Here is an 8,933-nt window from a genome sequence, read left to right on the forward strand (position 1 = left end):
TCTCAAATGAGCCAAGATGCAATATCCAATAATGACTTCATGTACTTTTCGAGCCAAAGTGTGGGTGTTCCAAACCACATGCCAAGCCACACCGCCATTGGCAATATCCTTGTAAATGTGTTTCTAAACCGCCCTCCTTTGATCAATCCCCGTCCTCCTTAATTCGTACCTTTCCAACGACCAATACAATTAGGTATAGAGAGACCCACAACACTACACAATAATGTAATTTTTCGTCCAGTTGCACATAATCCTCAACATGGTCTCTCAGCACCACGACAACAAGAACCACAAGCAATAAGTTCTTGTGATGCCAACCAAGACTCATGTGAAGAGGTTGACTTGATTCAGGCTCAAGAACCAATGGTTCCATCTTCCGAGAATGCCACCAAACAACATCCACGATGAACATCATCGGAGTCTGATGCTCCTAAACCTCCTAAACCAAAGAGGGCGCGGAAAGAAAAGAATCAGAATGACAGTCTTGAGACACAAGATCATACAATAGCCACAAAAAACCGTTTGCGCAATGGAAGGATGCATGGACAGTACAACTCATTCACATCCGAGGATCCGTGAGTGTGGAGTTCTCAAAGCCACCGAAGCAAGGAGTGGATATATGGTCCAAGGTTGGCACCCAGCTAGCATCGCTATTTCGAGAGTTTGACAAAGATGGTGAGGCATGCAGAAAATGTTGGGGATGCGTTTATTAGTCATACAGAAAGGATAAGGCCCACAATGCCATATCAGGCAATGATCGCAGAATCATTTGTTAGTGGTATGATATTGTGGATGAATATATGTGGAATCATGCCAATGTTGTTAGCGATGCACATGCCTCGTCTGTTGGTGGTTTGTCTTCGTCAGAAGACAACAATACATCAGTCTCCAATGATCAAGGTGACGACACCCAAGAAGACATTGGCTCCAATGAGCCTTCGAAGATCATGCATGATCAAACAACCAACCAAGGAGCACGCAATAAAAAGGGTAGAAAGATAGAGGAGTCTCTCAGTGACATGGCTAGCACCGCCCGATCAATGTTAGCCAACCAAAAATCAAACCTTGAGGAAAAAAAAACATTTGAAGAGCACAAGCTCGTTATCATGGATACACTTGCCTCCTCGGTATCTGGTCTATTAGATGTAATCAAAAGTCTTAAAAAGGAATGATGAATTCAACTGTAGATGAATTTGGAACTTTTTAAAAAACAAGTTTTTTATTATACCTTTACATCTCTCTTCAAGAGCCATGTATCAAGAGAGGGAGAGCGCGAATGTGAGAACAATATTTGGTGATTCTAACTCTACGGAGGAGATGGACGACGAAGACAATGGTGAGTCAACACAATCACATCCAAGTAAGTAATTTTCAACCCATACTATTAAGCACAATCACATCCAAGTAAGTAATTTTCAGCCATCCTTGCATGATTTTTTTAAGTTTTCAGTCATCCTTGCATTTGCAGCGCAGGTGGAAAGGTGGAAAGAGGGGTGGTGTGCTATAAAATTTTTCCTCTTTCCACCTTTCCGCAGAGAGCTCGGTAGAGCCATGCCTCAACAACATGGCGAAGGGGTTCAACTCCCCTGCTCTCTTGGAAGTGAGTGAGCTTTCAAAAGCATGAATAGTAGTCACCATAGAAACAAATATATTGGCGCAGAAAGCAACGATGCAATAAGGTCATAATCTTGGAGTTCTTTGGTAGGAAAAACTTCAGATTCATGCTTTTAGTTTTATTGGTGACTTTTTTTAAAGGTTTATGAGTCGGTTTAAAGTGTTTAATCAAGTATTCTAAAAATATTTATTATGAGAATGATGATCAACATCCATAGCATCCCTTCATTCACATGCAATTCAGAAAGTGTCCGCTGGTAGGTGGTGGCCGGTGTGTAAACTATTGTGGACGGAAGATGGACAGACACTTATTGATAACGAAAAGTGTCCACTGCCCAGTGTGTAAGCAGGTGGCAGACAAGTGACCACCCAAGTCAACTTTTCCTGTGCCCACAAACTGGGCACAGATTGGGCGGGCAATGGCGGTGTGTAACCACCCTCAGCTCACTTCACTTGTCAGTGAAGATTCTGCAATCTACAGTAGCCCAAGCGCTTGTCAAGTCATGGAAAAAGGGTGTCTAGCTGACTCAAACCGGCCTGAAACTAAATCCAAGCTTCGCTCTCTAGCAACATCTGGCTGAACCCATATGCCTTTGACCCCGCACATGCCCCCATCGCAAAAATGGTAAATCCCCCGAAATCTTCATATTCGGGGTTTGTAGGTCTGGCTGGACATATGGAATGCTAAGAGGTAGGAACCAAAGATATAGATTGGATTCAACAAGACTTCACCCTTTCTGACTTAAAGACAAGCCGGTTGGCTGGAGCACTTACTGATGTAAGGGCAGACTGGCCAACTTCCCCTATTGTTAATTCCTCACAGGTCCTGCGCTCTCTTGGTTTGCAAGAGCAAAAGCGACTTGAAGGGCCCAAGCCCAACACTTTATGTGCAAGTGCATAGGAGATGGAGCAAAGTATTTTCTTCATCTAGTTTGCTTGCATGGAAACAAAGGCTCAAAACTCTATGGAAGATCACACCTTGCTTTGGAATTGACGTACTAAACTAAAACCCTCTCTCAAATCATGGGTGATCATAACAATGAAATATATACAATGATAAACTAAAACCCTCTCTCAAATCATGGGTAATCAGAACAATGATATATGTGCAATGATAAAGAACATATGAACCTTTAGGGACCACTACCCATATCCCATACCACACTATTGATTTGTGAGAAGCTATAGCATCATAATACATGCAAACAATGATAAGCAACTAGGACTGGATATACAAGTAATGGGTCAATCCTCCCATCATGGATCTAGACCACACTAACTCCATGATTTTAAGATGCTAGACTAATTTGATGCATGTGACAAGTCTCCCTCATGGTCCACTGCAGCAAGAAATTGGTGAGGCTAGCAAGGGCCACCACCACCCTCTCATATCTTTTATTTGTCTTAGAAACTCGTGAGGGCTAGAAAATTGATTCCTCAATCACCGCACCCTTAATCGCATGCCCAAAATTAAAGTTAAGAGTCCAAGGATGATGAAGAGCCCTTGCCCTTCTTCCCCTTTTTTTGAAAAGCTACTAGCTTCTTGCAATCCTTCCAAATATACCTCTCCTTCTCACAAAGAACCACTTGATCTTCTTCTTGCCAACCCTATAAAAGAGCAAACATTTGGAGCATTGATTAGAGATTATGAGCTCCCCTATAGCCTCAAGGTAAACTCATGCTCCAATCACATAGATTGCATGTGAAGAAAATTGACTAGAGTCATCGAGGTCTAGGACCTCAAGGCATTGGCTACACCAATAACTTGGATGAAACCTTACAAAGCACTAATGCCACGAGATGTAATTCAAGAGGAGCAACTTGTATGCTACAAAACTGGTCTTGGATAATCATCAGCTTGAGAAGAAAGGACTTGATGGCTTCTATTGACAAACTTGAGATCTAAACTTGTCCACAAAGAGTGACAAGCCACATGGATGATGGAGCCACGTACATTAGGCAAAGCTTCACCCACACCTCGAGAGAAGTTTTGTAAGAGGTGATGGCAAGTTAGACTTTCTTGGAGATGCATTGAGACAAGCCAAGTATGCAATAGCATCATCAGAATCCCAATCAAAGATTTCCTCTCTCATGCACATACACACAAATTAATTTTCCATTATATTTTGCCTCTGAATGACCCATAGGATGGATATCTCAATTGCAAATGAGAGTACTTCTATTACTACATGCCTATGTAGTGGCTTATTTGAGTTCAACTCAAGCAAACAAGTTCTAATCAAGGAGTATGAAGCAAAGAGAAAGTGGAAATATTGTGGAAAAGTCAAGGCCATGAATGCCACAATTTCGTAGGTTAGGCAGAGAGACTAAATTACACAAAATTGGTTATGAGATTATGAAGGGTTTTACGCATTGCACATAGGGTCTTGGCAAGTTCAAAAAGGTGGAGACCCTTAGAAGGTTTCTTAATCACCAATAATTGAGAGTCCTATGAATTCAATGTAACCAACTCAAGGTTTCCAATGCTAAACAAAGTCTTTTAGTAAGTGGATTATTGCACAACATTCTCAAGGCAATGAAGCAACCAAAAAGCTCGAAAGAGTTGTTTTTGAAATGGCCAAGTATCATGATGCTGACGAATTCTACAAGCCATATGAGGAAACCAAGTATTATAGATGTATCATGATTTCTTGATATCCATCTAGGAAAGCTCTATGTAGCTAGATCTCGATTGCAACACAAGCAGACCATGTTGCCATTGCATTTATGTGAGTGACCCATGCACAAAAGTTGTAATTACAAAGGAGATCAAAGACATAGTGGTATCCTTTTAGACTAACAATATACATGTCTTGCCCAATACAAAGGATCTTTGTCAAAAGTGTATCAAGAGAAAAATATATACATCACACCCACTACATCTTCTTGAGAAACATTAGTTTTTGTTTTCTTCATGTTGCCATTGGCTTTGTGATTGGTCCAATCATTCTTCAATTAGTTGTTGCACATTCAGTCCAATATGTAATTGCATTGTCTATCATGAATTCTTGTCTTCTTTCTCTTCCTACCATAAAACTATTAGCTATTGGCATATTGCAAGATGCCTGCTACATTGATTTAATTACTAGTCCACTATCACCTACCTCTCAACTCTACCAAACCACTATTAGCTATTAGCTCCCAATCTATTATCAAACTATAGCCAGTACCATGTTAGTCCTACTAGTGTGCTACCATGGTACTACCAGTGTGCTACTAGATTGGAGGTTGGGAGCTACAATTTTTCTCTCAACTTGATACTATATGTGCAATTTTTTGTATGTTATCAATGTCCTACTGGGTTGGCAACTTGGAAGCTACCATTTTTTTCTTGACTTCATGCTAGCATGCTGCTTTTAGTGTGCTACCAAAATGCTACTAGTATGATGTTTTCACATTACTACCAATGTGCTACCAAGTTGCCAAGTTCAACGCTATCATGTTGCTTTCAATTGGATACATGTGTGCCATTATGTTATTGACTTCATACCAATCTATTACTTTTAGTGTGTTATTAGAGTGCCACTAGTGTGTTACTTTCCAATTACTTCCACTGTGCTACCAGATTGGCAACTTGGGAGCTACCTTTTTGCTCTTAACTTAATACAAGTTTCCTACTTTTAGTATGCTACCACTCTACTTTCCTACTTTTTGTATGCTACTAGTATGTTACAAGATTAGTACATTGGGAACTACCATTTGGTTTTCAACTCGATACTAGTCTGCCACTTCTAGTATGCTAGCTCCACGTTGCTACCAATTTATTGTTAAGAGAGGTAACATTTTATTAGCATATTGATACCATCTTGCTATTTCCTGCCTATTACTTCTAAGCTGCTACTAGTCCACTACCCAAGAGAGCTACTATTTTGTTTTCAATAGATAATATATTTGCAATTTTTCAACACCTTTACTAATTGTTTGTATTGAATACTAGTGGAATTCTTTATTGCCTTCAAAGAGCATCATCGAGAGGTGCAAAATTGACAAAGGTAAGGGCCTTTGAGAACTTAAAGCCTCACTTTTTGCGTAAGCTTCAAGATTGGTACACTTGCTATTCCATCATGCATGTGTAAATGTCATTTTTGAGGGATACTATAAAATATATAAGACAAGTTTCCTATGGTATACATGGGGAAGAGTGCAATTGTCAATGTGATATTTGTGGTCAAACTTTCTCTAACATTACACGGCTTTGAGAAATTTTTTTATGCCCCAAGGATAGTGGTTCTAGCTTTTTTACATGAAAGTATTTGATTAGCAATTCCTTATGTGAACCTTTACAAAAGCTACATGTTTGTCCAGTAGAGGAATCGTATACTATATGCATGGTACCAATGAGGATATTTGAGGATGTTCAACTTGGTCATAGAAAAACCAAGAATGGAAAAAAGAAAAAGAAAAGTTATGTCAATGAAGGAGATGTGATGCAAGGAACTTTTGGTATTGTTTAGGGACCATCTAAGTTTATAAAGTATCATTTTGTTTACAAATAAAAGGCAAAGCAATTCAAAGGGTGTTCTCTTTTATTCCCTAAAAGTGTGGTTGTGTCTATAGTAGATTTCGCTAAAAATCACATATTTAAAGAACAAAATGAGGTGCAATGCATGCATTGGTTTTCTAGCTAGTTTACATTTTTTTTTGCATATCACATATTTGCATATTGATATAGCATCCAAAGTACTATTATTTCTATACATCTAATGATAAAACCCATGATACACTTTTTGTTCAACATTGTTTTATGCTCCATTTTGGATGGTTGAAAGAGCTAGGGATGTCACTTGATGAACATTGGGTGTGATTTGATGGTGTAACATCATAGTTCAAAGCAAAGAGACCTTTGTACTTCATTGTTCGTTATTATAGTGGTAGCTATCAGTAAAATAAAGGTAGCTACCTAAAGAGTGCTAATTAGCAGCATGATAGTTGTGGCACCAATAGGACACTGGTAGCTACGAGTGATCCTATCTCCTGCGTTAGAGAAGAACAAGGTAGCTACCACTACGACAGAGCTAACTAGCAACATGAAATCATAGAAATGTAACAGAGGTAGCTACCAAGAGGACAATGGTAGCTACCAACAGGACAATGGTAGTTATTAGTAAGCTTGAGTTTAATTTCATGGGTTACAATCATTAAACATTGAAGCTTAAGAACTTTATCATTACATAATGATTCAGAGTATCACAAAGCTTTGAATCTTTTTAATATTAAAACAAGGTACTTGAAAACATCAGAGTTCTTAGAGACATAGTTCAAAGACATCAAAATTTTGATGTTGTATAATATTCGGTACATGATAGTTTACATCGTTGCTTTGAATTGTTCAGGGTTTATGATTTCTATGCAAAGTGTTCAGATAGCCGCATGTTCTTAATGGCATTGCTATCAGCAACATATATTGCTCAAAGGGTAAGGTTATTGCAAAATTCATACGATCATCTTCACCAAGCCAATTGCTGCTAAGCCAATTACAAGCAATACTTATAAGATACTGCCTTATCTCCATAGGGTTCTAATAATCTATTTTCTTAACTATACAAGCTATGCCAAACAATGGCATTCCACAATGTCATGTATTCACTATCATCCACCATGATAGTCTTTGATGCTAGATAGTATGGTTTCTACTCCCAAAAGTACAACAAAATCTTATAAAATACTAGTGTCTGCCCTATTCTTTGAAAGGCACCCTCTTCTATATAGCTATCATGTGCAAACAATCCTTTGATACATGAAACTTGTCAGAGTGCAGCGGTGCGGAAGCGTAGGACTGAGAGAGAGAGAACGCAGAGAGAGAAGGGAGAGAAAGAGAGTGTACACTGAAGATCTGCTGTATAAAGAATGCTGAATACAAAGATATACACGGGCGCAGTGCGCTGGACTGCTTGTCTCCACCTCGACGATGCGACCTGCTGTCCACCTCGAAGTCTGCTGCAGTCTGCACTGTCTGCTATCTGAAATCTGCGAACAGAGACAGAGATCTGCACGGCACCGGTCTTTAATCTGCGACAGAGAATGATCGCCAGACTGCTGAAAACGTCAGCAATAAATAGGTGAAAAACTGCCTGGAATGGGGCGCCAAAATAGGGCGCAGCCTGATAAAAATCGACTGCAGGCAGTCGGACTGCCACGTGGCAGTCCGACTGCACAGTCCGACTGTGCAGCTGGACTGTGCAGCTGCTGCCTGAAAACAGGCTATGATCTCTGACACCCCCTCTCAGAGCCTGGACAGGGCAGAAGCCTGAGGGATCTGGAATGTTGCCGAAGTAGAGCCTGAGGAAGCGCCTTCGTAAACAAATCCGCAAGATTATCCTCCGTCTTGCAATACTCCACAGTGATGGTCTCATCCAAAAGCTTTTCTCGGATGAAGTGGTACTGGATCTCAATGTGCTTCGTCCGGGCATGAAAAACAGGGTTCCTCGCCAAGGCAATGCAACTCTCATTGTCACATCGCAGCAATGTAGGACGAGTCTGGGGGCACCCAAGCTCCTCCAACAGTCTCCGAAGCCACACAACCTCGCATGTGGTGGAAGACGCGGCCCGATACTCCGCCTCAGTAGACGAAAGGGCTACCGTGGGCTGCTTCTTGCTACTCCATGAAATAACACCTGCACCCAAAGTAAAGCAGTAACCTGTTGTAGACCGCCTGTGGTCCACGTCACCGGCCCAATCCGAGTCGCTCCAACCTGCAAGTATAAGATCTGACCCATCTGTCCCTGCGGGGTAATGAATCCCCAAATCAGACATCCCCCTCAGATACCGAAGTATCCTCTGAGCAGCCTGCCAATGCACCGTCTTAGGTTCACTCATGAACCCTGCCAAGAGCCCAACAGCAAAACATAGATCAACCCTGGTGTTGAGAAGCCAAATCAAAGACCCTATCAACTGTCGATAGCGAGAAGCATCCGCCAAAGGAGAAGCTGAGTGGGAAGTGGCCTTCCAGTTCGGATCCATAGGAGTAGAGAGGGCCCGACTATCTTCCATCTCAAAAGACACCAAGAGCTCCTGTACATATCTCTGTTGGGAGAGAAAGATCCCCCTCTGAGACTGAAAAATCTCATGTCCTAAAAAGAAATGGAGTAGCCCCAAATCTGTCATCTCAAACGTCCGATGTAAAGCTGACTTTGTCTCCTGGACCTGCTGTGCATCATCACCTGTGACAATCAAATCATCAACATATAATACAAACAGCACACAACCATCCTCGGAAGTGTGAACATACAGCTGCGGATCGGCCTTGGACCGCCGATATACCAACTGAGATTGGAGGAACGAATCAATCTTCTCGTTCCACGCTCGCGGGGCCTGCTTGA

This window comes from Lygodium microphyllum, chromosome 30 (assembly GCF_053477565.2).
Source record: "Lygodium microphyllum isolate KBCC chromosome 30, Lygodium_microphyllum_v1.1.10, whole genome shotgun sequence".
Classification (NCBI taxonomy): domain Eukaryota; kingdom Viridiplantae; phylum Streptophyta; class Polypodiopsida; order Schizaeales; family Lygodiaceae; genus Lygodium; species Lygodium microphyllum.